Below are 26,293 nucleotides of genomic sequence, written 5' to 3'. Positions count from 1 at the left end.
AAGAGCAGGGAACGCCTCGTCGTCGTGTTGAGTAAAAAGACGTCCCAATCGAAGAAACCCGCACAGTTTGTTACCACAGCAGGGCAACGGAGCGGCCGTGTGTATCTGAGCCCAATGTACACTACTCACTTCAGACCTGGGAACGCCAAGTGTACGAAGCGTGTGAGAGTGACAAGGACTCGAAATACTACACAACCTGGCGGCGGTTACAGAGCAAGACTCCAGTGTAAGCTGGTCAGTCAGCTGGATGGCCCAGAGACGCTTCCGAAGGCTTGCTGGCAGGAGATGGTGAAGAGGCTGAGAATAGCTGTTCCCGCTATTCCAAGGGTCGAAGTACCAGTACAGGCCTTCTGGTTCGATCAAAGGTGAAAAGTGTTTCACAAGGCGACAGCAGTGCAGAGGAGAAGTCCTTCAGCGGGTCACCAGCGATTCCTCGGTCCAGCCTCTTGGTTGCAGGATACTTGGCTCCTGTATTCCTTCGTTCGTGAGAACTCAGGAGATCGACATGGTAGTGGTGTTTCCAGCCCCCTCTTATCCACGGTTCCCTTCGCGCCAAAACTGACATCTGAGAACTTCTCCTGAAACCCCCAAGAAAGTAGCCGCTCAACTGCTAGCACCTGAAGGATAAAATCCAACAGGCCCAAGTCTAAAGCAGGAGCAGCCACTACACACGTCCTCTCAGCTGGGGCTTAGATGATGAAAGGCAAAGAGTGACAGTTTAGAATGTTCATTGTTGTTCAGCAGTGTTTTCCAACCAATCAGAGCTGTCACTGTGAAACTCCATTTTGCCTTGGGACAGAACCAGGATTCTGAATCAGGAAGTTAAGGCCAAACAAACTACAATAGAAAACTTCCCACCCACACAAGGCTAATCTAAAAAAGGAAAATAAAAGAGAAATAATGGAAAAGAAACTTGAATAAGGGAAAATAGCCTAAATAGGGGAAGGAAACCTGACAGTACCCCCCTCCTAATGCCCAGTCCCTGGGCCTACCTTATGTGGATTTTTAGCATGAAACTTAGCAACTAAACGGGGAGCATGTACATCAACTAAATCCTCCCAAGATCGTTCTTCAGGTCCATATCCCTCCCAATCAATTAAATACTGCAACCTTCCCCTCACTCTCCTGGAATCCAAAATTTGTTTAACCACACATTCCTCAGATGAATCCTCCAAAATCACAGGGGAAGGTGGTGTTCTAAATCTAGTTCCTGAACAAACTGGTTTTAAAAGGCTAACATGGAAAGTAGGATGTACCTTCAAATGCTTGGGTAATTTCAATCGTACTGCCACAGGGTTGATGATTCTCTCTACCTCGAATAGGCCTACAAATTGTAGACTGAATTTATTTTTCCCCTTAATTTTTAGGTACCGGGTTGAAAGCCAAACTAAGTCTCCCACCTTATATTCCAGTCTAGCCTTCCTTCTCAAATCAGCACACCTTTTATATTTCAACTTGTTTTCTCCCAGCACCTTTTTCGCTCTATCCAAGTTATTTTTCATTACCAGCAAACGATCTTCCACTCTAGGATTCCCGGAATCCTCCAACACCTCAAAACTCAGTGTTAAGATGGATTTCTGAACTCTGTCCTGGTGGCGCAGAAGTTCAGAAGGCCAACCTAATTACTTGGAACAGGGTAAACTCTGGACGAGCCAGACCAATCAAGGTAGCGATCGCGGCGGTCAAGACTAGGTCTCAAGAGGGGTGAGGGTGACTGAAAGCCCGCTATGAGCACACAAAGCAAGATCACTTACAAACTACTCCAAACTGTTGTTATATTGAAAATATATACACATTTAATCAAGGCCTTTAAAACAATGACCGTAGCGAGAAAATCACAATATAACGATAGTAAACCAACACATACCATATCAACATAATATATATACAAATACAACCAGTCTCAAGAGTTATATGCACGAAATGTGTAGTCCACTTAAAAGGGAGGGAAAACAGGCAGTGCGCAATAATGCTTAGACCCAGTTCACCTTCAGAGGCACCTAGCTAGAGGGAAGTCCGAGCCCTGCGAAGAGTGGAGCCTTGTGCTCAAAAGTACCTGCACGCGCTGGTGCCAACGGGCAAAAGGAGAAGCTCTTCGAGGGAAATCAGGCAGTTCAGTTTAGTGCACAAAAGAAGAAGAACAAGTTCCGCGACTCAAGCGCAGCCTCCACAGTGGGCAGAAGCAGAGCGCCAGTACGGAAAAGGGTGCTGTTTGACACAGCGGGGAAAAGCAATGGGCTCCTGCAGGAGGGCGACCAGATCCTAGCTATGCTACTCACCGGTCCCCGATGCAAGCAGACCCAGGCTTCTCCGCGTCCGTTTCAGTAGCTGGCAGGTTCAGAAGAGCAGGGAACGCCTCGTCGTCGTGTTGAGTAAAAAGACGTCCCAATCGAAGAAACCCGTACAGTTTGTTACCACAGCAGGGCAACGGAGCGGCCGTGTGTATCTGAGCCCAATGTACACTACTCACTTCAGACCTGGGAACGCCAAGTGTACGAAGCGTGTGAGAGTGACAAGGACTCGAAATACTACACAACCTGGCGGCGGTTACAGAGCAAGACTCCCGTGTAAGCTGGTCAGTCAGCTGGATGGCCCAGAGACGCTTCCGAAGGCTTGCTGGCAGGAGATGGTGAAGAGGCTGAGAATAGCTGTTCCCGCTATTCCAAGGGTCGAAGTACCAGTACAGGCCTTCTGGTTCGATCAAAGGTGAAAAGTGTTTCACAAGGCGACAGCAGTGCAGAGGAGAAGTCCTTCAGCGGGTCACCAGCGATTCCTCGGTCCAGCCTCTTGGTTGCAGGATACTTGGCTCCTGTATTCCTTCGTTCGTGAGAACTCAGGAGATCGACATGGTAGTGGTGTTTCCAGCCCCCTCTTATCCACGGTTCCCTTCGCGCCAAAACGGAGGGGACCCAATGGGAGATCCGCTCATCAACACTCACACCATTCGTGGACCAATCACGGACCACGGTGGTCCCAGGCATTCACACCACCCTAGACTCTCTGGCACCCAGGATGTGTATTGGGACCAGACATCCCAGCCCACATCCTGGAGGCACACAAAAGACATGTAGAAGCCCGCGAAAGCATCCGTGTTTCGCGGGAAAGTACATGCCCAAATAAGGAAGGCCACGGGTCGGCTCGACCTGGGGAAGGTGAAGGGAGCAAGACGGTCAGCGGACAGGACAAAGGAGCCTCGTGATCTGGCCATTTTGGGAGCGAGGCCACCATTTTGGGTTAAGCGCGAGAAACGCGCTTAGAACGCCAAAAGGAGCTCAAAACACAAGAAACAATCGCTGCCACCATTCCCGTCCCTGAATCACTTGCACCGATCAGATACAATCCTAAACGAGTATCTAGGGCCTGTAGAAGGCTAGAGACCCAAGAGAGCTGTAACTTAGCTTACAGTGCCCTCTTGTGTCATGTTGCACGAAAGCCGCAACATGATAAAAGAAACTACGGGAAACAGCGTTCCCCGGTACTGACTGTCTTAAGGGCATGTCAGTTTCCCCGTAAGAAAGGAGCGAAAGCCCAGAGGAGTGCGGCAGAAGGCTGCACTTCTCTGGCAAAGTCAAGAACAAGGTGAAAAACAACAGCAAAAAGTTTAGGGGTTGCCACATGGAAGGAACATTACCTACAATTACGAAATCTTTCCTAACACTCGCCCCTCCCAGAGTATGGACAGGGGGAACTAATCCACCCCTGGATGAGTCTCTTGTTCAGGTCAGTTAAACATTCTGGACAACCCATCAGCATTGCTATGTTGGACACCTGGCCTATGCTCAATAGTGAAGTCGAAGCCTTGTAGACTTATGGACCACCTAAGCAACTTTGGATTCTCCCCCTTCATGTTCATTAGCCACTTTAAGGGCTTATGGTCAGTTTGCACAGTGAAGTGGGTCCCATAGAGGTAGGGCCTCAGCTTCCTTTGGGCCCACACAACAGAGAAACATTCTTTCTCTACCGTGGACCATCTGAGCTCTCTGTCCTTAAGCTGGCGGCTAATAAAACCAATAGGGTCTTCCTTACCCTTCTCATCTACTTGTGATAGTACAGCTCCTATCCCAGTGTCAGAGGCGTCCGTCTGCACGATAAAAGGTCTTTGATAATCAGGGGGCCTGAGGACAGGGGCCTGGCACAAGGAGTCTTTTAAGCCATTGAAGGCCTTCTCACACTCGTCGGTCCAAGTTACCTTCTTGGGTTTCTTCGGAGTTGTGAGGGCAGTCAGAGGGGCAGCTATGGTGCCATAGTCTGCCACAAAATTGCGGTAATACCCCTTGAGTCCTAAGAAGGCTCTCACTTGGGTTTGCGTAGTGGGGGTAGGCCAGTCTTCCACTGCTTGTACTTTACTGGGAAGAGGCTGTATCCTCCCTCCACCTACTTCATGTCCAAGGTAAACCACTGAGCCTTGTCCAATCTGGCATTTACTAGCCTTTATGGTCAGGTGTGCTTTCTGAAGAGCCTGGAGCACAATCCCGAGGTGTTTCACATGGTCTTCCCAGGTGGCACTGAAAACTGCTATATCGTCCAGATATGCAAGACAGAATTCGTCCAACCCATTCAACACATGATTCACAAGCCTCTGGAAAGTGGCAGGTGCATTCTTCAACCCGAACGGCATTACCCGGAATTGGTAAAGGCCGTCTGGAGTAAAAAATGCTGTCTTCTCCTTGGCATGGTCTGCTAAAGCTATTTGCCAATAGCCAGCAGTGAGGTCAAACGTGCTGAGGTACTTGGAGGCACCCAAAGTATCCAACAGCTCATCTGTTCGAGGCAAGGGGTGTGCATCTGTCTTGGTGACAGCATTCAGAGCCCTGTAATCCACGCAGAACCTCAATTCAGAAGTGCCTGCCTTTGGAACCAAAACCACAGGGCTGGACCAAGGACTACTAGAGGGTTCAATCACCCCAAGGTCTAACATCTTGTTGACCTCGGTCTTAATATAAGACCGTACTTTGTCTGACATCCTGTATCCCCTACTTTTGGTAGGTACACTGTCGCCCGTGTCTATGTTATGTTTGCACCAAGGTGTCAAACCAGGCGACTGTGAAAACAGGGGGGAAAACTGCCTAAGCAAACTTTTCACCTCAGCCTGCTGATCAGAAGTCAGGTGAGGGGCCACTCGGACACCCTCAAAGGAGCTATCTGAAGGACCGCTTTGGAACAGGTCGGGGAGAGGTCCAGTCTCTTCTTCCTCAACATCTGAAGCCAGTAGCAGTGCTGTGATTTCGACTCTTGGGACGAAAGCCTTCACCCTATTCACGTAAAACACTTTTGGAGCCTGTCCAGGCCTTCCAAGGTCCACTAAATAGTTAACCTCACCCAGGGCCTCCACCACTGTGTAAGGGCCTGACCATTTGTCCTGTAAAGCTCGAGGCCTTATGGGATTCATGATCAGGACTTGCTGACCAGGTGTAAAGTTGATGAGGGAAGCTTTCTGGTCGTACCAATGTTTCACCAGCGCTTGTCCTGCCTTCAATTTATCACTAGCCAAGCCCATCAGAAGTACCATCCGTTTTCTGAGCCCTAGCACATAATCAACTACGTTGGTAGTAACAGGGGGAGTGGGCATCTCCCATCCCTCTTTGACGATGGCTAAGGGTCCCCGTATGGGATGACCGAACAGAAGTTCGAAGGGGCTGAAGCCAACAACCTCCTGTGGTACCTCTCGGAAGGCAAACAGTAAGCATGGTAAAAGAAGATCGCATTTTCTTCTCTGAGGTTCCTCCAGAGCCCCAATCATGCTTTTTAACGTTCTGTTGAAACGTTCCACCAGACCATTGGTCTGGGGGTGGTATGCAGAAGAGAACTTGTAGGTGACCCCACATTCTTTCCACATAGCCTGCATATACTTCGACATCAAGTTGCTGCCACGATCCGACACAACTTCTTTAGGGAAGCCAACCCTAGTAAATATGCCAAGTAAAGCTTTTGCAACTGACTTGGCAGTTACAGTTTTCAATGGGATGGCCTCAGGATATCTGGTTGCATGGTCGACCAGCACCAGGATAAACCTATTGCCCGAGGATGTTTGCGGGTCAAGGGGACCAACGATGTCGATCCCTACCCTTTCAAATGGTACCCCCACAACTGGGGGCGGTACCAACGGAGCTTGGATTGTCGCGCCAACCTTACCAGACAACTGGCAGGAGGCACAACTCCTGCAGTGACTTTCTACTTGCACCCCCATCTTGGGCCAGTAGAAGTGCATGGATAACCTTTGCTTGGTCCTCTTCATACCAAGGTGACCAGCAAGGGGAACTTCATGCTCCAACTGCAGGTGGAAGGGCCTAACAGCAAGGGGAACCACCAACCTCAAATGGTCTCCTTCTGTAGACTCTGTGGGCTCACTATACAGGAGTCCACCTTCCCAATAAATCCTATGCGTCCCAGGAGGTTCACCCTCAAGCTGGGAGCAGGCCTGTCTCCTTAGGCCTTCCAGAGATGGGCACTCACGTTGGCCTTTACTGAATTCGTCCCTATCAGGACATCCTTCAACGAACAAGTCTTTTAGTTCAGGATGATCGTTGGGGTCAAATACTTCAGGCATCGCCACCTCCTCGTCAGGCCCGGGCGATTGACCAACTTCCTCCACCGCAGTGGTAGGCGAGCTCGGGGGAATATTCTCTTTCCCTCGTCTTGACTTGTCGACTCCTTTCGCCTTGGGTTTCCCCTTCGGCTGGGGCGGCGTATTGGTCTTGGCCAATGCTGCCCGTGCTTGAGACCGTGTGTAGGGTCTTTCGGCAGTGTCTCCTACGAGCCCTAAATCTCTGAGATCATTACCTAACAAGACCTTTCCCGAGACGTTTCTCTGAATGCTCACTGGAATCCTGACTGCTGTACCATTTAAAGTAAGATTTACAGGTATTACTGGGAACATACGGAGTGGGCCGTCAGCCAACTTAGTGGGCATCAGAGTAGCTCTGGCAACTTCCTCTGAGTCTACCAAGGTAGAATCCACTACAGTGCGACTGCACCCACTATCCCTAAGAGCTGGAGTATCTACTCCATTGATCAGCACACTGTCTTTAAAGTAGTGCTTGGTATTATCCGGAATCCTAGCATAAGCCTCTGCGACTTTAGGCTCCCAGGAACCCAGGGAAACTAAAACTACCTCAGCCTCTATCCCGCTGGGAAATGAGTCTGAGGAGAAGGATGCTCCTGTAATCTCTTCTTCCTCGTAGGAGGAGAAGGCCAGATTAGCGGAGTGGACCCCCAAAGGTCTAACCTTACACCGGGGATCCCCCTTCACGTGGTCAGTTGCTCCACAAGCAAAACAAGATCCATTGGGTCTGTTTACATAGGGAGGCTTATTGTAACCAGAGTTCTGTTTCGGAGGCTGACCTCCACTACCCCGTGAGTTCTCTTGTGTCTTACCCTTATTTTTCTTTTTGTGGCCCTTATGAGAAGAAGATTTATCAGATGCACCACCCTCCATATCTTTGGACTTTTTCCCTTCCTCCTGCTTACCAGGATGAGTTTTGTCCTTATGGGACACTCAATGTGACACCCATAAGTCTGCTGCAATGGCCAGCTTCTTAGGATCTATCTCCTTCGAATCGGCCAAATGCTGCTTAAGCTCCGGGGAAGAAGATGCAAAAATGTGTTCCAGCATGACAAGATTTATCATGCCTTCGAAGGTAGAAACCTTATAACCTTCGACCCAGCCAGTTAAGTTTTTCAAGGACTCAGTGACATAAGATACCCAAGTACCACCTTCCTTTTTCTTATACTCTCTGAAACGTTTCAAATATTGGGCCGGAGTCTTCCCAAACTTTAAAATGAGAGTTTGCTTTAACATTGCGAAATCAGCTCGCTCAGCCTTCGACATTTCCATAATGGCACTACAGCCAGAATGGGGCAGTCTGCTGAGTAACCAGGCAATCTTATCAGCATTGTCAACTTGTTGAACTTCACATGCATACTCAAACGCATTCAGCCAGTCCATAATGTCATTCCTTTCCTCATACACACTGAGCAGATCTTTCGGAAACCGTGGATGAGAGGAGGCCCCAGACCCATGTCCAGGCCCCTTGGACCCATTTGCAAACTGAAGCTTGGCCAGTTCCAACTGGTGATCCCTGTCTTTTTGTTTTTCTGCCTGTTCGATTTTTAGTTTGGCTATGCTGAATTCAAGCTCCTGCTGCCTAAACCGCAGCTCTTGCTTCTTGAATTCAAGCATAGCCTCCCCATCAGCACTGGCAGAGGAAACATTAGACATCTCCTCCTCCCTGTCCTCGTGGTCGCGATGGATCAGTGCAGCGGCAGAACCGTCGGTTCTACCAGTGAGAGCAGCCCCACCTCCTTCCGCACTGTCCTCAGAAGTTATAGCGTCAAGCTGCGCTTCTTGCCACGCCACGATTCTTTGGATCATTTCCAATTTCGTGCCTTGAGAAGAAACACCTCTCTCCGCACACATCTTTTTCAATGTTTCTGATTTGGAAGCATTTAAAGTTAACAAGGTATTTGTTTCCATACTGTTAGATAGGACTATGGCCTTTTTAAAGATATACTACAACAATTCACTACGTGTCCTGGTTGGAATAACCTGAAATGCCTTAGTTCGTGCGCAACACTGGATACCTTCAGTCGTATCCCACCGCTGTACACCAATTTGTTAAGACGGATTTCTGAACTCTGTCCTGGTGGCGAAGAAGTTCAGAAGGCCGACCTAATTACTTGGAACAGGGTAACCTCTGGACGAGCCAGACCAATCAAGGTAGCGATCGCGGCGGTCAAGACTAGGTCTCAAGAGGGGTGAGGGTGACTGAAAGCCCGCTATGAGCACACAAAGCAAGATCACTTACAAACTACTCCAAACAGTTGTTATATTGAAAATATATACACATTTATTTCAAGGCCTTTAAAACAATGACCGTAGCGAGAAAATCACAATATAACGATAGTAAACCAACACATACCATATCAACACAATATATATACAAATACAACCAGTCTCAAGCGTTATATGCACGAAATGTGTAGTCCACCTAAAAGGGAGGGAAAACAGGCAGTGCGCAATAATGCTTAGACCCAGTTCACCTTCAGAGGCACCTAACTAGATGGAAGTCTGAGCCCTGCGAAGAGTGGAGCCTTGTGCTCAAAAGTACCTGCACGCGCTGGTGCCAACGGGCAAAAGGAGAAGCTCTTCGAGGGAAATCAGACAGTTCAGTTTAGTGCACAAAAGAAGAAGAACAAGTTCCGTGACTCAAGCGCAGCCTCCACAGTGGGCAGAAGCAGAGCGCGAGTACGGAAAAGGGTGCTGTTTGACACAGCGGGGAAAAGCAATGGGCTCCTGCAGGAGGGCGACCAGATCCTAGCTATGCTACTCACCGGTCCCCGATGCAAGCAGACCCAGGCTTCTCCGCGTCCGTTTCAGTAGCTGGCAGGTTCAGAAGAGCAGGGAACGCCTCGTCGTCATGTTGAGTAAAAAGACGTCCCAATCGAAGAAACCCGCACAGTTTGTTACCACAGCAGGGCAACGGAGCGGCCGTGTGTATCTGAGCCCAATGTACACTACTCACTTCAGACCTGGGAACGCCAAGTGTACGAAGCGTGTGAGAGTGACAAGGACTCGAAATACTACACAACCTGGCGGCGGTTACAGAGCAAGACTCCCGTGTAAGCTGGTCAGTCAGCTGGATGGCCCAGAGACGCTTCCGAAGGCTTGCTGGCAGGAGATGGTGAAGAGGCCGAGAATAGCTGTTCCCGCTATTCCAAGGGTCGAAGTACCAGTACAGGCCTTCTGGTTCGATCAAAGGTGAAAAGTGTTTCACAAGGCGACAGCAGTGCAGAGGAGAAGTCCTTCAGTGGGTCACCAGCGATTCCTCGGTCCAGCCTCTTGGTTGCAGGATACTTGGCTCCTGTATTCCTTCGTTCGTGAGAACTCAGGAGATCGACATGGTAGTGGTGTTTCCAGCCCCCTCTTATCCACGGTTCCCTTCGCGCCAAAACGGAGGGGACCCAATGGGAGATCCGCTCATCAACACTCACACCATTCGTGGACCAATCACGGACCACGGTGGTCCCAGGCATTCACACCACCCTAGACTCTCTGGCACCCAGGATGTGTATTGGGACCAGACATCCCAGCCCACATCGTGGAGGCACACAAAAGACATGTAGAAGCCCGCGAAAGCATCCGTGTTTCGCGGGAAAGTACATGCCCAAATAAGGAAGGCCCCGGGTCGGCTCGACCTGGGGAAGGTGAAGGGAGCAAGACGGTCAGCGGACAGGACAAAGGAGCCTCGTGGTCTGGCCATTTTGGGAGCCAGGCCACCATTTTGTGTTAAGCGCGAGAAACGTGCTTAGAACGCCAAAATAAGCTCAAAACACAAGAAACGATCGCTGCCACCATTCCCGTCCCTGAATCACTTGCACCGATCAGATACAATCCTAAACGAGTATCTAGGGCCTGTAGAAGGCTAGAGACCCAAGAGAGCTGTAACTTAGCTTACAGTGCCCTCTTGTGTCATGTTGCACGAAAGCCGCAACATGATAAAAGAAACTATGGGAAACAGCGTTCCCCGGTACTGACTGTCTTAAGGGCATGTCAGTTTCCCCGTAAGAAAGGAGCGAAAGCCCAGAGGAGTGCGGCAGAAGGCTGCACTTCTCTGGCAAAGTCAAGAACAAGGTGAAAAACAACAGCAAAAAGTTTAGGGGTTGCCACATGGAAGGAAAATTACCTACAATTACGAAATCTTTCCTAACACTCAGAAAGCGAGGATGATACCCACGACCCAAAAAGAAAGGGGACATAGAAGTAGCATCTTTACCACAATTGTTGTAAGAGAATTCTGCCAACCATACCAAATCCACCCATTCCTCTCCAGCTTGTAAGTAACACCTTAAAAATTTCTCCATTTCCTGATTTACTCTCTCCACTTGTCCATTAGTCTCCGGATGGTACCCAGAAGTTAAACTAACGTCTACCCCAAGTTCCCTACAGAAGGCCCTCCAAAATTTTGAAATAAATTGAGATCCCCTATCAGAGATAACTTGACTTGGGAGTCCATGTAGTCTAACCACACCTTGTAAAAAACTATGAGCCAGTTTTTCCGCGGTAACCTCTCCCTCCATTGGTAAAAAATGCGCTTCTTTAGTAAGAAGATCCACCACAACAAGAATGGTAGTACAACCCTTATCTTGAGGAAGATCAACAATGAAATCCATTGAAATAGTGTGCCAACGACGAGGAGGAACAGGTAACGGCTCCAATAAACCATGCAGCTTTCCAACTTGACTTTTTGCTTGTGCACAGACTACACATGTTTTAACAAAGTTCAATGTGTCTTGGCGAATTTTTTCCCACCAAAAGTTCCTTCGAACCAATTCCAGAGTTTTTCTAAAACCAGGATGTCCTGATAAAATGGATTCATGACAATTTCTCAAAACCTTTTCTCTTAACTCTTCAGTAGGTAAATAAAGCTTGTTATCAAAAAATGGAAGACCGTCTTTCAAACTTCTGGCTGGATCCAGTCTCACCCACTCCTCCATCTTCTGCAATGACATATTCTGCCGAACTTCGTTAAAAAATCCACTCCTTTAATGGCTCCGGCTAACAAAAAACGTTCTGGAGCAATTAGAGGTTCAGGCTCCGGAACCTCTCTCTCCTCACTACCAGGAAATTGGCGGGATAAGGCATCAGCTTTTTTGTTCTGACTTCCGGGTTTAAAGGTCACAATGAAATCATAATCGGCAAAGAATAAGGACCAACGAAGTTGTCGTGGAGACAAAGTTCTTGCAGATTTTAAAAACAATAAATTTCGATGATCAGTAAGAACCGTTACTCTATGTCTTGCCCCTTTCAGAAAATGCCTCCATTCTTCAAAAGCGGACTTTATTGCTAACAGTTCACGATCTGCAATTGTATAGTTCACTTCAGCAGCAGAAAACTTCCTAGAAAAGAATGCAACAGGATGTAATTGACCAGTAGTTTCATTCCTTTGAGAAAGCACCGCTAAATTTGAAGTGTCCGCCTCCACAAAAAAAGGTTTAGAGAGATCAGGATGAATTAGAATCGGACTAGAAGTACATTTTTCTTTTAACTCTTGAAAAGCTTTTTCTGCTTCAAGGTCCCAGTCAAATTTCACTCCTTTTTTCAAAAGTCTCGTTATAGGAGCAACCAGCCGAGAAAAACCTTCAATAAATCTCCTATAAAAATTGGCAAACCCTAAAAAACCTTGTATTTCCTTAACCTTAGTAGGAGTGGGCCATTCAAGAACTGATGGAACCTTTTTAGGATTCATTTCTAAACCCTTAGGTGAAATTATAAAACCTAAAAACTCCACAGAATCTGTATGGAATTGACTTTTTTCCAATTTGGCAAACAAATGGTTTTCTCGCAACTTTTGTAAGACTAAGCGAACATGTTTCTGATGTTGATCCAGGTCAGAAGAGAAAATCAAAATGTCATCGATATACACAACAACAAAAATATCCAGGAATTCTCTAAAAACCTTGTCAATAAAAAATTGGAAAGCCGCTGGAGCATTGCATAAACCGAATGGCATAACTTGGTATTCATACAGCCCAAACCTGGTCTTAAACGCTGTCTTCCATTCGTCCCCTTCCTGCACACGCACAAGATGATAAGCTCCTCTCAAGTCTAATTTAGAAAAAATATTTGCTCCTTGTATTTGATTAAGAATTTCCGAGATGAGAGGAAGAGGATACCGGTTCTGAACTGTGACTCTGTTTACAGCTCGATAATCTATGCAAGTTCGAAGTGTTCCATCCGGCTTTGGTACAAAAAATAAAGGAGAGGCCGCCGGCGACTTAGAGTGACGAATAAACCCTTTGGCCAAGTTTTCCGTTAAATATTCTTTTAAATAATCATTCTCTTTCTCTGTAAGAGCATATACTCTACTACTAGGCAAAATTGTTCCTGGCTCCAGCTCAATTTTACAATCAAAGGGCCTATGGGGTGGTAATTCTCCTGCCACTTTCTCATCAAATACGTCCCAAAAATCTTTGTAACACTGGGGAAGTTGACCCACTACAGCTCCCACCTCATGACATCCAATTCCAGTCTCAGCCAGAAAGCTAGACACTGAATTACTTTGTTTGACATCTTCTTCAAAGAGACTTCCTGAAAAGCAATTCTCTTTACAGAATTCTGACTGCATGTCAATTGTCCTAGCACTCCAATCAATCAAAGGATTATGGAGGGTACGCCAAGGCATACCCAAAATAATCTTTAACAAAGGAGCATCAATTAACTCAAACGAAATTATCTCTCTGTGATCTCCTGTTAACTCCAAAGTAAAAGAACCAGTTCTGTGAGTAATGGGACCCGAAGATAGAGACGTACCATCAACAGCCCTAACCTGCTCTACAACCTCTTTCAGAAGAATTGGAATTCCCAAAGATTTTGCCAGACCCCAATCCATAAAATTCCCAGTGGCACCTGAGTCAATCATAACGGGACCATTTCCCTTACACTCCAACTCAAAGAACAAGGATACATTTACGGTTATATGGGGAACAGCTGTCTGCACAGTATTAGCGATCTGTTGTACCTTGGCCGCTGAAGTAGAAGTCTTCTTTGGAGTGTAAGGACAATTCCCTAAAAAGTGCCCACCTCTTCCACAATATAAACACAGATTGTTATCTCTCCTCCTAGCCCTTTCTTCCATAGTTAAAGGACCTCGGACCCTTGGAGGTGGATTATTCCCTTTGGATCTATTCTCTACTTTAGATCTATCCACTCTAACTATAGACTTTACGTCACTCTGACAATGTCGCCTCTCTGCCTTCCTATCACTCAAACGAAAGTCTAGTTGAATAACCAAATCTATCAGAGCTTCACAAGTAGAAGGGCGCTCAACCACTCCTAACAATGCATCCTTAAACTCATCTCTAAGGCCCCGATAAAACAACGAGGCCTGTTTATCCTCGGGCCACCTGCTTTCTAACACAAGGGACTTAAATTGTGTTATATAAGCGATCAAGTCCCTATTACCTTGTTTAAGTTCCAAAAGTTCACCATCCACTTCCAGAGATAGCTGTCTTCTATCAAACATCTTTCGAAACATCTCTTAAAAAACTGGTGTAATTTCCTAAAACCGTACTCTTTTGACTCACCAACAACCCAGCCCAAGCAGTTGCCTCCCCAGAAAGGTAGGACAACATAAAAGTTATCTTAGATGCATCTGTGGGAAAGATCTCTGGTCTACTCATAAAATGTAATTCACATTGCGTCAAAAACACCCTAAACCTCTTGGGGTCCCCATGATAACGTTCAGGAGGCGCCAAAGGAGCTGGCATAATTAAACTCCTTACCCCTTCTGCCACTGGAGGGGCCCGTTGTATTTGTGGTAATTGATCTCCACCTTCCCTTTCTAACTCAGGTGGAGAACCAGCACCCCCAGAAACCTCATCCTCTCTCCTTTCTCCCCTCTGTTGAATTTATGTTACTTTAACACTGAAGTCATCCACCTTTTGACTAAGTAAAGCATTTTCATCCCGAGATATTTTCAACTCCTCCCGTAACTCCCTGATCAAAGAACCTAACGCCTCCATGGATTCGTCAGGGTTCATGACAGCTCGGGCGGACTAAATTATTGGCCTTTCATTCTGTCAGGCTGAGAGGTCCTGTGTCCGCGGAAGCTACGGAACCCCTGACAACCCCCCTGAAATGTAATTCCCAGAACTAGATATTAATTCAGCTCTGCAAACTACACCCCAAAGGGAAAGGGGGAAGTGGATAACAAAACAACACCAGGCAGACTGCGTCAAGGCTAACCAAGGCTGAACCTGCAGAGGATATAAGAAAAAAGCAGATACAAATCCTTTTATCACTTACTTAACCTTTAGAGTTGGAAAGACTTTAAATCCTTAACTAATATAGTAAGAATCATACCTGGTTCTTCTCTTGAAATTTCTTAGAGAAGCTTTTAAAGAAGCTGAAAATCTCTCTTACTTGAGTCTCTTGAAATTCACAGCAACTTCTTATTTTGGGCAAACCTGGAAAGTTTTTTGCTCTTTGCCTTTTTTCCAAAATTCACTAATAGTCCAGTTAAATTGTCTTTAATATTTTCTTTCTTTTTCTTTCAAACTTTTCTTTAATTTACAAAACCTTTTTACAATTCAATAGAGTTTGAGAAGTCTTGAAGAAACACGTGTTAAGCACACACGCAGATGATCTCAATGCTGAAGATTCGCACGTTGAAATCTTCCCGCGCTGAAGAACACGCGCTCTGTAAGAAAAGTCCACGCGCTTAAAACACACACGCTTGTAGCCACACGCGAAGCAGAATTCACGCGCAAACGGAATCTCGCGCAGAAAACACACGTGCAGTTGAAACTCCCGCGCCTCAATTTCCACGCGCAAAAGAGTTCACACGCGGTCGGGTTCATGCGTTAAAAAAGCACACGCGCTGGAAAACACATGCGCAATAGAGTTCTCATGCGACAACAGATTCTCGCGCTAGGAAGCACATGCGCTGGAAAACACACGCGCAATTGAGTTCTCACGCGACAAACAGATTCTCGCGCTAGGAAGCACACGCGCTGGAAAACACATGCGCAATTGTGTTCTCACGCGACGAACAGATTCTCGCGCAAGGAAGCACACGCACTGGAAAACACACGCGCAATTGAGTTCTCACGCGACAAACAGATTCTCGCGCTAGGAAACACACGCGCAATTGAGTTCTCACGCGACAAGCAGATTCTCGCGCTAGGAAGCACACGCGCTGGAAAACACACACGCTATTTTCACTTGCACGCGCAAGGTTCAACGGTTAGTTTCAGATTACACGTAGTACGTGTTTAACAAATAGCGTTCACACGTTAACCTTGCGCTAAATCTCAAGCGCACTTAAACAGTTCAAAAATATAAATTCAAGGAAAACATTTTACAAGTTCTCACTAAAATGTCTTTAAGAGAAACAGAGCGGCAGTCTAAATATCTCTTAACAAAGTCACTTATCTCCTGAACGATTTCCTAAAGATCTTCAGAGTTTCCTGTCTTCAAGTCTCATTCCTGACATCTGAGAACTTCTCCTGAAACCCCCAAGAAAGTAGCCGCTCAACTGCTAGCACCTGAAGGATAAAATCCAACAGGCCCAAGTCTAAAGCAGGAGCAGCCACTACACACGTCCTCTCAGCTGGGGCTTAGATGATGAAAGGCAAAGAGTGACAGTTTAGAATGTTCATTGTTGTTCAGCAGTGTTTTCTAACCAATCAGAGCTGTCACTGTGAAACTCCATTTTGCCTTGGGACAGAATCAGGATTCTGAATCAGGAAGTTAAGGCCAAACAAACTACAATAGAAAACTTCCCACCCACACAAGGCTAATCTAAAAAAGGAAAATAAAAGAGAAATAATGGGAAAGAAACTTGAATAAGGGAAAATAGCCTAAATAGGGGAAGGAAACCTGACATCCACCAACCTGCACCAAATATTACATAGTTACCTGTTAGGACAATCTGGACATTACTGGCTATGTAAAATTTTTAAACACTGCAACCCTTTCCCCGTATTTCAGCCCCTTCATACATACGACAGTTGCCTGAAATCGGCAAAATATCTATGTGGTTATAGAAGGACTGGACAAAGATCTTTTGTCACAGGATCTTTCCTCTCCTCCATTAAATAGTCACAAAAAATCAGGGTGAGAACTCACACATACATTTCATACTGTACTCCTACACAGAATCAACAATGTTTCTCAAGTTTCATAAGAGTCAATCAGAGAATGTTTTGACCTTGAATGTTTAATTAACATATATTTATCACATATGGAGAGAACAGAGTACCCAAAGACACTCTAAATTTGCACTTTTGTATACAATACAGGTGAGTACAACCCAGTCAAGTGGACTAGATTTTGGTGAACAAACAAAAAATGTTTTGCTTTTGTTGATCGGCATGGTTTGCTTTACAAATACAATGTGAACACAGAACAGAATATATTTCAGTGAACAGAAAAAACGTATATCCCAGGGACTGCATCTCTCCTGCACTAAAAAGTCTTCACTGGCTCCCGGTTGTTGCAATGATTACATTCAAATCCCTCTGCATCATCCACAAAGTTGTCTGGGCCCAGGCACCACACAATCTTCAACTTTATTTTACTAAATACTCTCCATCTAGACCACTATGCTCCTCTGGCTCCAACTCTTTGTGTGTAAAGCGTTTTGCTAAACAGAGGGCAGGTGGTTGTTCGCTTTCCTGAGCTGGCTTCCTCCTATGGAATGGCTTAACCCTCCCCTGCGGCTTGAGCAGGATCTTCTTAAATTGCGGAAGCTCCTTAAGACTCTCGTCTTTTCCTCCTCCTTCCCTTCTTCTCTCGCCTGCTAATCCCACAGTTTCTGCGGTTGGTGTCTTGGGCTCATGCATCCTGGGGGCCCTGACCTACCGCACCCAATCGGTCCAGCGCCTGTCTATCCTCTGAACTTGTACTTACACCTGCCGTCCTGGAGGCTCGCACTTACACCCCTTGCCGCCCCAGGCCGTGTAGCACTCAACATTCCTAGCACTTCATCTGTGGCTGACCCATGAGCTCAGACTCCCCAACACTTACGCCCCTGCCCTCTTCCTTGCTGCACTTGCCCATTCTGAATACTCACAAGGCATAGTAGGTTTGTCCTATTTTCCTTTCCCCCCACTGCTCTTATATATTCTGTTTTTATGTATTGTATTGTATTTTCCACTGCAGCTCCCTCCCTTACCCCGTGGGCGCTTTGAAACAGTATGTTCTTATTGTATAAGCACCTAACAAGCAAACAATAAATCAAATCAAATCATTTTAAGCGTCTTGAGGCGAGGAACATAACCTGAGGGCACAAAAACCATGTTGCACTGCAACACACTGCAACACACTGCATCGCACTAGGGTGAGGCGTCAGGTGGGCTGAGTGCACAGAAGCTCCCAGTATACTGCAGCATTCCAACTCTTGCCTCGCCTCCATGTCTGCTCCGGGGTATGCCCGCCAGCCATACATGCCCATTATCAGTGCAGTTTACTGCAGAGTCCAAAGCACATAAAGCGATAAGCAATTTGGAACAGTGACCTACAGTATCATTGATTTTCAGCAATTCATAAGAGTGTATGTCTGTCTACAGAACCCCTGCGGAGTACAGGTATCTTTTGCTAGTAATGAGATAAAGGTCAAATTACTAGGGTATGATTCACCAAACATTTTTAAGTTTTGGGGGAGCTTTAAGCATGGCCTATAAGCCGCAACTATTGGCATGGGAAGTCAAGCTAGAAGAGAGATGGGATGTGAGGGGGACACCAATGCTGTGGGTTCTATTTGGATTTTCATCCACCCATTGACCATCCATGGCCATGCTAGTCCCTATGACCATTCTCAACTACTACCTGGCCCCTCCCCATTTAAAACCCCCTTCCCCCAGGATCTCTGAGCTAGCTGTGCTTTTAATGGAACGCCTATGTTTTTTCTAAGCCGTCTTTTGTAAGGTAATGGTGTAATTGCAAATATAAAAACCAGCTTGAAGCATAATAAAAATGTCATCACCAAGTGTGCCTTCAGGCACTTGATGTATAATCCATGTGTGTACTTTCGTCAGTTCCTTGGACTGAGTGCCTGTTAATAACAAGCACTGACAAAGCCAATCTTTTTTTTGGCTCTTGTTTCGGCATTAGGTAGGCATTTGCTAGGCAAGGTCATAATATACTAAACCAATTTCCAAATATTGCCATTTTATGGCTGGATAGTAATATTATGGCAGTGCCTGAAAAATGCCTTTCACATGCGTACATAAAAGCCCTAAAACAGTTGGCTTTGTCAATGCTCGTCACCTTATACAAGGCATTTGGTATTGGGTCTCCCCTAAGGCATCAAGTAGCAGTGGTGCATCTTAGGCTCCCCATTTCTTCCCTAGTATGATTCTATCAGCCTCCACAGGTTTTAGCAAGTGGGATTGTGATAACAGTACTTTCGTTTTTGCTTCACCAGTAGTGCAAGTCATTTTACCACATTGGTAGCCCTGTGTACCATTTTGGTAACCATTGGGACACCAATGAGTTTGTCTTGTCCATTTTGTGTTTCAGAGCTTTCATTTCTCTAGGTGACCATGAGGTAGGGTTAGAATTGCCGTTCTGGCATGTGGGCACTTTGTGAGGCCACAATGGCAGCCTCCATTTTGGTCCTAACTTGTTTTGGTCAGTATAGGTATGTGTATTATCCCTCTCCCTTCATTTGGAGGTTGGCTAAGACCAAGTAACAGTCCCACTGACTAATCAGTATGGTTGGTCATCTGACCCCTTATCCCCAGCTCCATTAAGGGATTGGCTGCCTTTGTGCAAGAGTCTTTTGGGTTTTTCCTGCCTCTGTTTCAATCTCTTGCATTCTTGTTCCTGTAACTTGGCCGAATGAGTTTTCGTGTCCATTGCTGACATTTCTGACATTTTTATAGCCCTCACTTAGCAATACTTGCATGCAAAATGTAGTGGGTTGGGCATTTCCTGGTTTTGTTTTTTGCTAATAGAGGTCTAGTCTGGACTTCCTGAAGACTCCTGGTGACTCCCCCCATCTGCTGGGGGAAGCCCTCAACCCTGGAAACGTGTTCTGGGCCATTTACCACTTCATACCAATGTTTACTGACAGAATTCTCCAAATGGCTGTGGGCCGCTGCTAATGTGCAGAAGGTGGTTGATGCCTCATCGGCACAACATACCTTAGGATGTCCAAGGGAGCCTCCAGGCATTGTCCCCATCCTGGAATCCTTTGCTGCTGTGCTGCTTCCTTCTTTTGTTGGAGCTGCTGAGAGTCATTTTCTTGGATACCCTCTTCTTCCTGAAGTCTTCTTCTCTGGAGCTTTCCCTCCTGGCTTGAAGGCAGATGTCCTGGGAAGATCTTGTGTTCCTTTTCTTGGTCGCTGGAATCTTCGTTGTCTCCAGTGCAAGTCTCAGAGAGACGAATCTTGAAAACCACACCTGTGGAAAAGAGAAGTATACTTGCTGGGTTGTTTTTCGGGTTGCTGAATCCATTTTCTGCAAAACTGTCAACATGAGTAGATGGGTGGGATAATATTCAAAATACTCATCACCAGCTAATGACATGGGAGTCTATTTGATGGTGGATTAATGTTATAGGTCTTAAGGAGTTTCTATATATTTTTCCTTGAATAGGCATTACTGTGTTTTATAATATATGTAGCATGTTTAATACTGTGTATTACTACCCAATTACGTATTTGACCATATAGTTTTATATGTGTTACTTAAATAATATATATTCTTTTCAGTATATTGTTGTAGTGTATTTTCTAGAAATAAGTGTTTGGACTAATTTCACCTTTGTGTCAGCCTACTACCCCTACCTGAGAGTTAGGCCTTGTCGCTCAGTCCATGTTGCCTAGCTTAATAGAGGTGTGGCCTCCCTTTCTTGTCCAGTCTTTTAGCCTCCCCCTAGGGTTAATGGTTCTAGCTCCCTCAACGTGGGTTGTGCAAAAACTTCCTTAACATTCCCTGTACACGTGAATGCTGAGATATTTTAAAGAATCATGTATCCACTATAAGCCTCAAATCCCTTTATATTCATCTTCTTTCCCTAGTGATGGAAAACACTTGGAACTTACTTTTATTAATTCTTAGACCTATACAAAGACCAAATGGGGGGACAGGTTCCATTGTTATGTCTATGTTTTAGACTGTGCAGGTGACAACCTTATGTATATTTAATGCCCAGAGGGATCCCACCACCTCCAGAGAGTAGAGCTCCAATCTGCTGTCTCCATAAGCTGTGCGGAACAGCAATGGAAAGAGGGGGAAGCCGTGCTGTGTGCCGCTCACCAAAAGAAAACAGCCCTTTAAGAAACCTGCTCCATGGCGGAGCAATGTGGAGTGAGCTGTGTGGGAAGCAGTAGTTTGTGGCAGTTCAGGGTGCAGGGATGCCTAGTGGCTAACCTTGTTCAAGACATCTATAAGTGCGGTAAGAGGCATCTACTTTGTATACACACTGCCTGATCGCTGCTGTATAGTGTTAGGAGCTACTGGCTGCCCACGTTAATATCGTATTTTGGGTGCTCTTTGCTAGACGCACTATAAGGGCTGCTGTATTGTTGAGTCCTGGATGTGCACTGATGTGTAGAATTACAAAGTGATTCTTGGGTCAGGTGTAATCAGGCTTGTGTTATGGTGAAGGCAAGAGTGATCTCCTGTTATTTGATGTTTAGGAGAGGGGTTGAGATCTAAATGTGGCTCAGTTAGCATAGCTGTGGTTGCAGAGATAAATCACTGTCTTTCCAACAAAAAGAAATTCATGCCGGTGCGTACGCGGAGAAACCAGCTGAGAAGTATACCCATTAAGGAAGCGGCAAAGCCCTATCCAACTAGTAAAGCAGGGGGTAATATTTCTGATAACACTTCCTTGAGAGAACTTGTTACTTATACTAGTTTGGAAATGGAAAAAATATCTAACAGTTTGCCTCATGGTGGTGAAATAACTACTTTTTTCCTATAAAGGAAAATGTGGAAACTGGTTTGAACTCTGAAATGATTGTGATCTCATCGCCTAATACTGGTCGTGGGAGAGGATCATTGTTACTACCGGCTATTGATAATAGCCATTCTTTATTTTACCTATGCCATTCTTTGAAGAGGGGATCTTTGGGTATTCGGGAATTTATGGCACAATCTGACTATCTACCGACAGCTAACCAAGATGAGATTTTAGCTACAATGCGTCAGAGACTGTCAAAATCTCCTAATTTAACGAAAATTACGAAGGATGTGATGTCCTGAGATCATGAATATATCGAATACTACTAATGATTTACTGTTGGAGATTTCAGAAATAACTGTCGTCGTTAAGTCCTTATTAGAATTATGCTCTAAGAATGCTTCTGATCAAATGTATGCTGTTGGTCATGTAGTAGATGTAATCCTAATGAAAAGCGATATTGCTCTAAAAAAGGAGATTATTAGCTAATTCTCACCGGTAATGTTTTCCCAGGATGAGGACCTAATTGTATTAGAACCTTCGACTACTGGTGTCAGGAAGCATTGTGAGTAACCCATAATTGCTAAACAGAGTCTTCCCTTGACCACAGCAATATTAAAAGCCGGGATGTTTCCCTGCCTCAAGTAAAGAAACTTAATGAAAAAACAGTTCCAGAGGCAAAGAAAAAGACAGCGATGTTAAAAAATCTCGAATGAAGATACTGGGAGTTCCAAATGGGTATCTCGGTTGATACGACTAAGCCTAAAATGTCCCTTAAACAAAAACCTGATCAGGGTAGGGTTAGGGGCAAAAGCAATAACATGCTGATTTCTAATAAGAAAGCCGGTAAATATGTGTCTATGGTTCAGTGGCACGGTACAACAGACCTGGGCACTAGATGGTCTTCCAGCCCTGATGAGGTGGAAGAGGCTGATAATTTCTTCTCTGATTGTGAACCTGGTCTGTTTTCTAATAGCAGGGACCAGACTGGTACCAGAGATGATGTTGCAATCAAAATGGTATCAACGCAGCTACTAGCTACTAATGGAGTCTATGACGCTGGGGTTAAATAGAATAAGCTTAATGTGACTACATTTAAAATACTTGTGCTAAGCCTCTTTATCAATAGAAGTAGGGTGATTCAAATTATGCACAACATTCACCAATTGGCTATGATCACATCTAATGATATTTCCCATATTGAACTACCTGAAATCGACAGTGAACTAAATGTGTTAATAGCATATTTCACCTCTCTTTTGTTTGTTGAATACATACTATTGTATGCATCAGAACTTAAGAAAATGGGCTTTGAAATTACTCCTTTGCAGACAATTGAGGCTGACTTGGAAGCTGATTCACTTTGGAATGTAAACGACCTGAATAATTTGAAAATTGTGAAAAACAATCTGGGCTGTGATACCAATCAGATAGAAGCTAAACTTGATGCTTTTAAGGCAGCATTACATCAGAAACAATGGAGACCTCTATTGTCTGGACCAACTAGAGAACAAGCAAATAGACAAAGGCTGTTTAGGGACTCGCAGGTCTGAAAGGATAAGTCTTATATCGGGGAACTCTCATGGTTTCAGATCTTTTTTGTACCACCACCAAGGTTGCCATATTTTGACAAGTTCTGATATATTTTGTCTGCAAGAGACTTGGTTACTATATACATGTTATACAGATGGCTACACAATAACGATATAGCCACTAAGGGGGCGTTGGGCAGATCTTCAGGTGGTTTGATAATTGGCGTCAGGTTTCATTTCCAAATGAGAGAATATGCACCACAGGGGCGAGATAATGATGTGATTGCTGTAATTATATCATGCCTTGTAATGAATCAGCAAATCAGGTTGTTGCTGATTAATATGTATAACCCTCCTGGTGATGAGAGAACAGAAGAACTGCCAAATTATTCAGATCATCTTTTAAGTCATTGGCCTAATGAGGATGAGGAGCACTTATACATGATCACTGGTGACTTCAACTCTGTTTGCCATGGAGTTGATGGACATTATTCTAATATATCAGTGAATGTATTTGATGAAAGGGGGAATTGGTCAATTATCCTGGATGGTTGGTACATGACCTTTTTCAATCCTAATGAGGACTTTGAATGAGGAACACATTTATAATTGGAGAAGAGGAAATCATATGAAACGGATTGATTATATCTTTTTGTCCAATCCTCTCAGGGACATGGTGAATGATTTTGGCCCATTATGTGCCTGTCTCAGTGACCATGTAATACTTTGATGCTCATTTGATATTCATAAGACTTATAGAGAAAATGTTCTATTGGGAGAGGTTGAAGTGAATAATCAAATTAATAGATTAAGTTGGTCTGGGAAGAATGTGGAATTGTTTAACGGTTTATTATCCCAGTATTTTGAGAGTTGCAATAGCAATGGTAATTATTGGAACAATGTAAGCACTTGGGAAACCTTTGTGGTTCAGATAAATGAATTAAAAGGGAGAATAAGTTCTAAATCAAAAAGTGTTGTACACCTGAGTAATAAAACTAAGGTACATTTGATGTGGAAATAGTTAATAGAAGAAAAGAGCGCTGTGCGGCTATTAGAAAAACCAGGAAAGAGTTTCTACATGATGAGCTATCCTTTGGGAAAGCGATAGTTAATCTTAGAACCAAATAAAAATATTGGGTGAGAGCCTAAAAGCGCAACGCTCAATGGTCGGCTATGTATAAAGTCCTGACTCTAAAGGATGACAACATTTATGGTCATTTTGTAAATGAAAACATGAATAATTACCAATTAATGCTGGTCAAACCTATCCCTGAGAATACATTGTTGTGCTACATTAAGCACCTTTATTATAAGGAGGAACAAGGTGAGATGACGCTAAAATATGTTGTGACCATGGGGATTAAATAATACTCTTATGACTCAATTGGTTCTTATATGATTTAGTGGATATATACAGAATTATAATGAGATCTAAAACATACAGAGTTCCTGGTCCAGATAACTTACCTAACACTGTAATTAAGGCTCAACCGGAGCTGTGCATCAGAGTGTTGCATAGACTTTTTTCTGATATTGCTAAAACTGGTCTAGTTCCTCCTTCCAGGAAAAAGGCTACCCTTGTCACTATTTTTTAAAAGGGCAGATGCACAGACCCTGGTGGCTATCGGTTACTGGCTCTTTCGGATAGCATATCAAAAATATTTGCATCGTGCTTACTGTAGCGTTTTCCATTATGGGTAGGTGCTAATGAGCTGCCATCTTGCCAACGGACAGGCGTTCACAAAGTGATGGGGGCCTTCTACAATATATTTACGATAGTATACTTCAATAGATCTACAATAAAGCTTAAAGATAGTAAATTGTATATCTGCTTTACTGTTTACAGTAAAGTGTTCATTCAATATCTCGAGAATCACTATGGGAAAAGTTGCTTAAATGAGGTTGTGACCATTCAATACGAGAGATGATTAGACAATTGTACGATGGAACATCCGTGAATATCAGGTTAGATGGTAGAGGTATTACTTCATCTGATACAGCAACTAGTTCTGGGTTAAACAGGGTTGTGTTTAGTATACATGCTTTATAATCTATTTGTCTCTGATATGCACCTATGCTGGAACAAATGCAATCATTTTCCATCAAAATTGGGTAATAGGCCTTTAGCATGGTTTTCCTATGCTGCTGATACATTTGGAAATACTTTATAGGATTACCTAGATGTGTACCGATTGAAGCTATCAATTGTGAACTGGGACATACCTCTCTTTTAACAATGTGGAGACTAAACCAATGGGCATTTTCTTTTTAATCTATAATTATTGGACTTGAGTACAAGTAAAGAGAATGTATTAAAATATTTGTCACTCATGGCTAAAGTGATGCTGAGTAAATCAAAAACTTTTAAAGATTTCGAAATAGAGGTTCGTAAATTGTATGATGAAATTGGTATTATAGTCGCAGATCAATTTATTCTAATGATAGCTATTAGGGAATGTAAAAATTAAGTGAAACTTTGGGACAGATGTCAACTCTTATGTTCCTTGTCATTAAAGACAAGGTTCTCGTAGTATGTAAGACAAGGGTTCTATTTCTCTCATCCGATTTGGTACCTTGTAAAGGGTAACAATAAGATGATTTGAGATTTTATCCTATGGATGCGTTTTATTCAATTGCCTACCCTAGCGATTTGGGAGCATGAAAAGGTATTCCCCAGGCAGCTAGACTCTGCCGACTATGTGTAAGAGAAGTTGCTGAACCCAGGAGACCCCCAAGAGCATGACACACTCAACTACACTGAATACACAGCTGAGCAGGGAACACCCTCAGGGAAAAGGAGAGTGGATCAAATAAAAAATCTGATTCCTTCCAGCTACCTCTTGGAAATCTGTAGGGGGCGAAAAGAAAGAAATAACATATTTGGTTAACAACAACAACTTCCTTACACTACCTTCTCTGTCCCCTTTAAACTCTTCAAGCAAATGTATACTCAGTATGTGATTCTCCTCTGCAGTCTGCCTAGAGGAGCTTTTCTATGGATCTGGAAACATTTATTTCCTTGTGCTAGTGAACTAGTTCTGTTTGCTTCCAGTACATTAACTTTCCAGAAATAAAAATTCTAAAATGAATTCTACAACTCACTTTTTCTGTTAATAAAGTTGGTTTCAGTTTTGTTTTGCTTCTCCTTCACCTATAGTTCAACATTAACATTGAAAAACCAATGAACTGTCATAAAACATTAACTCTTACTTGTAGCAATGTTCATTTTCCAGTTTCTTTACTAGTGACCTGGTTGCTGCTGTCTCTTACCGCTAATTCCATGCTCGCTGCCCGTGCAATCTAATTTCTGGCGTTTTAGCTGAAAAAACTGTCACTGGGCTACCCGCG

At 44.5% G+C, this 26,293-nt stretch overlaps 1 protein-coding gene across 4 annotated transcripts in view; it reads right to left on the bottom strand.

The window, feature by feature from the left end:
• LOC138481537 (uncharacterized) overlaps positions 1 to 26,293 on the bottom strand; it is a 1,141,930-nt gene that overhangs the window by 107,032 nt on the left and 1,008,605 nt on the right. The window contains exon 10 of one of the 4 annotated variants that reach the window (XR_011274269.1): positions 19,648 to 19,906. The exons of the other annotated variants lie outside the window; for them this stretch is intronic. The gene's annotated coding sequence lies outside the window, so the exon portion shown is untranslated. The remainder of the gene's footprint in view (positions 1 to 19,647; positions 19,907 to 26,293) is intronic. 4 annotated transcript variants of the gene reach the window in all.

This window comes from Ambystoma mexicanum, chromosome 5p, assembly GCF_040938575.1.
Source record: "Ambystoma mexicanum isolate Mex_15411 chromosome 5p, UKY_AmexF1_1, whole genome shotgun sequence".
Classification (NCBI taxonomy): domain Eukaryota; kingdom Metazoa; phylum Chordata; class Amphibia; order Caudata; family Ambystomatidae; genus Ambystoma; species Ambystoma mexicanum.
The sequence above is the reverse complement of the archived record's forward strand: the minus strand, read 5'-3'. Positions and strand labels throughout refer to the sequence as shown.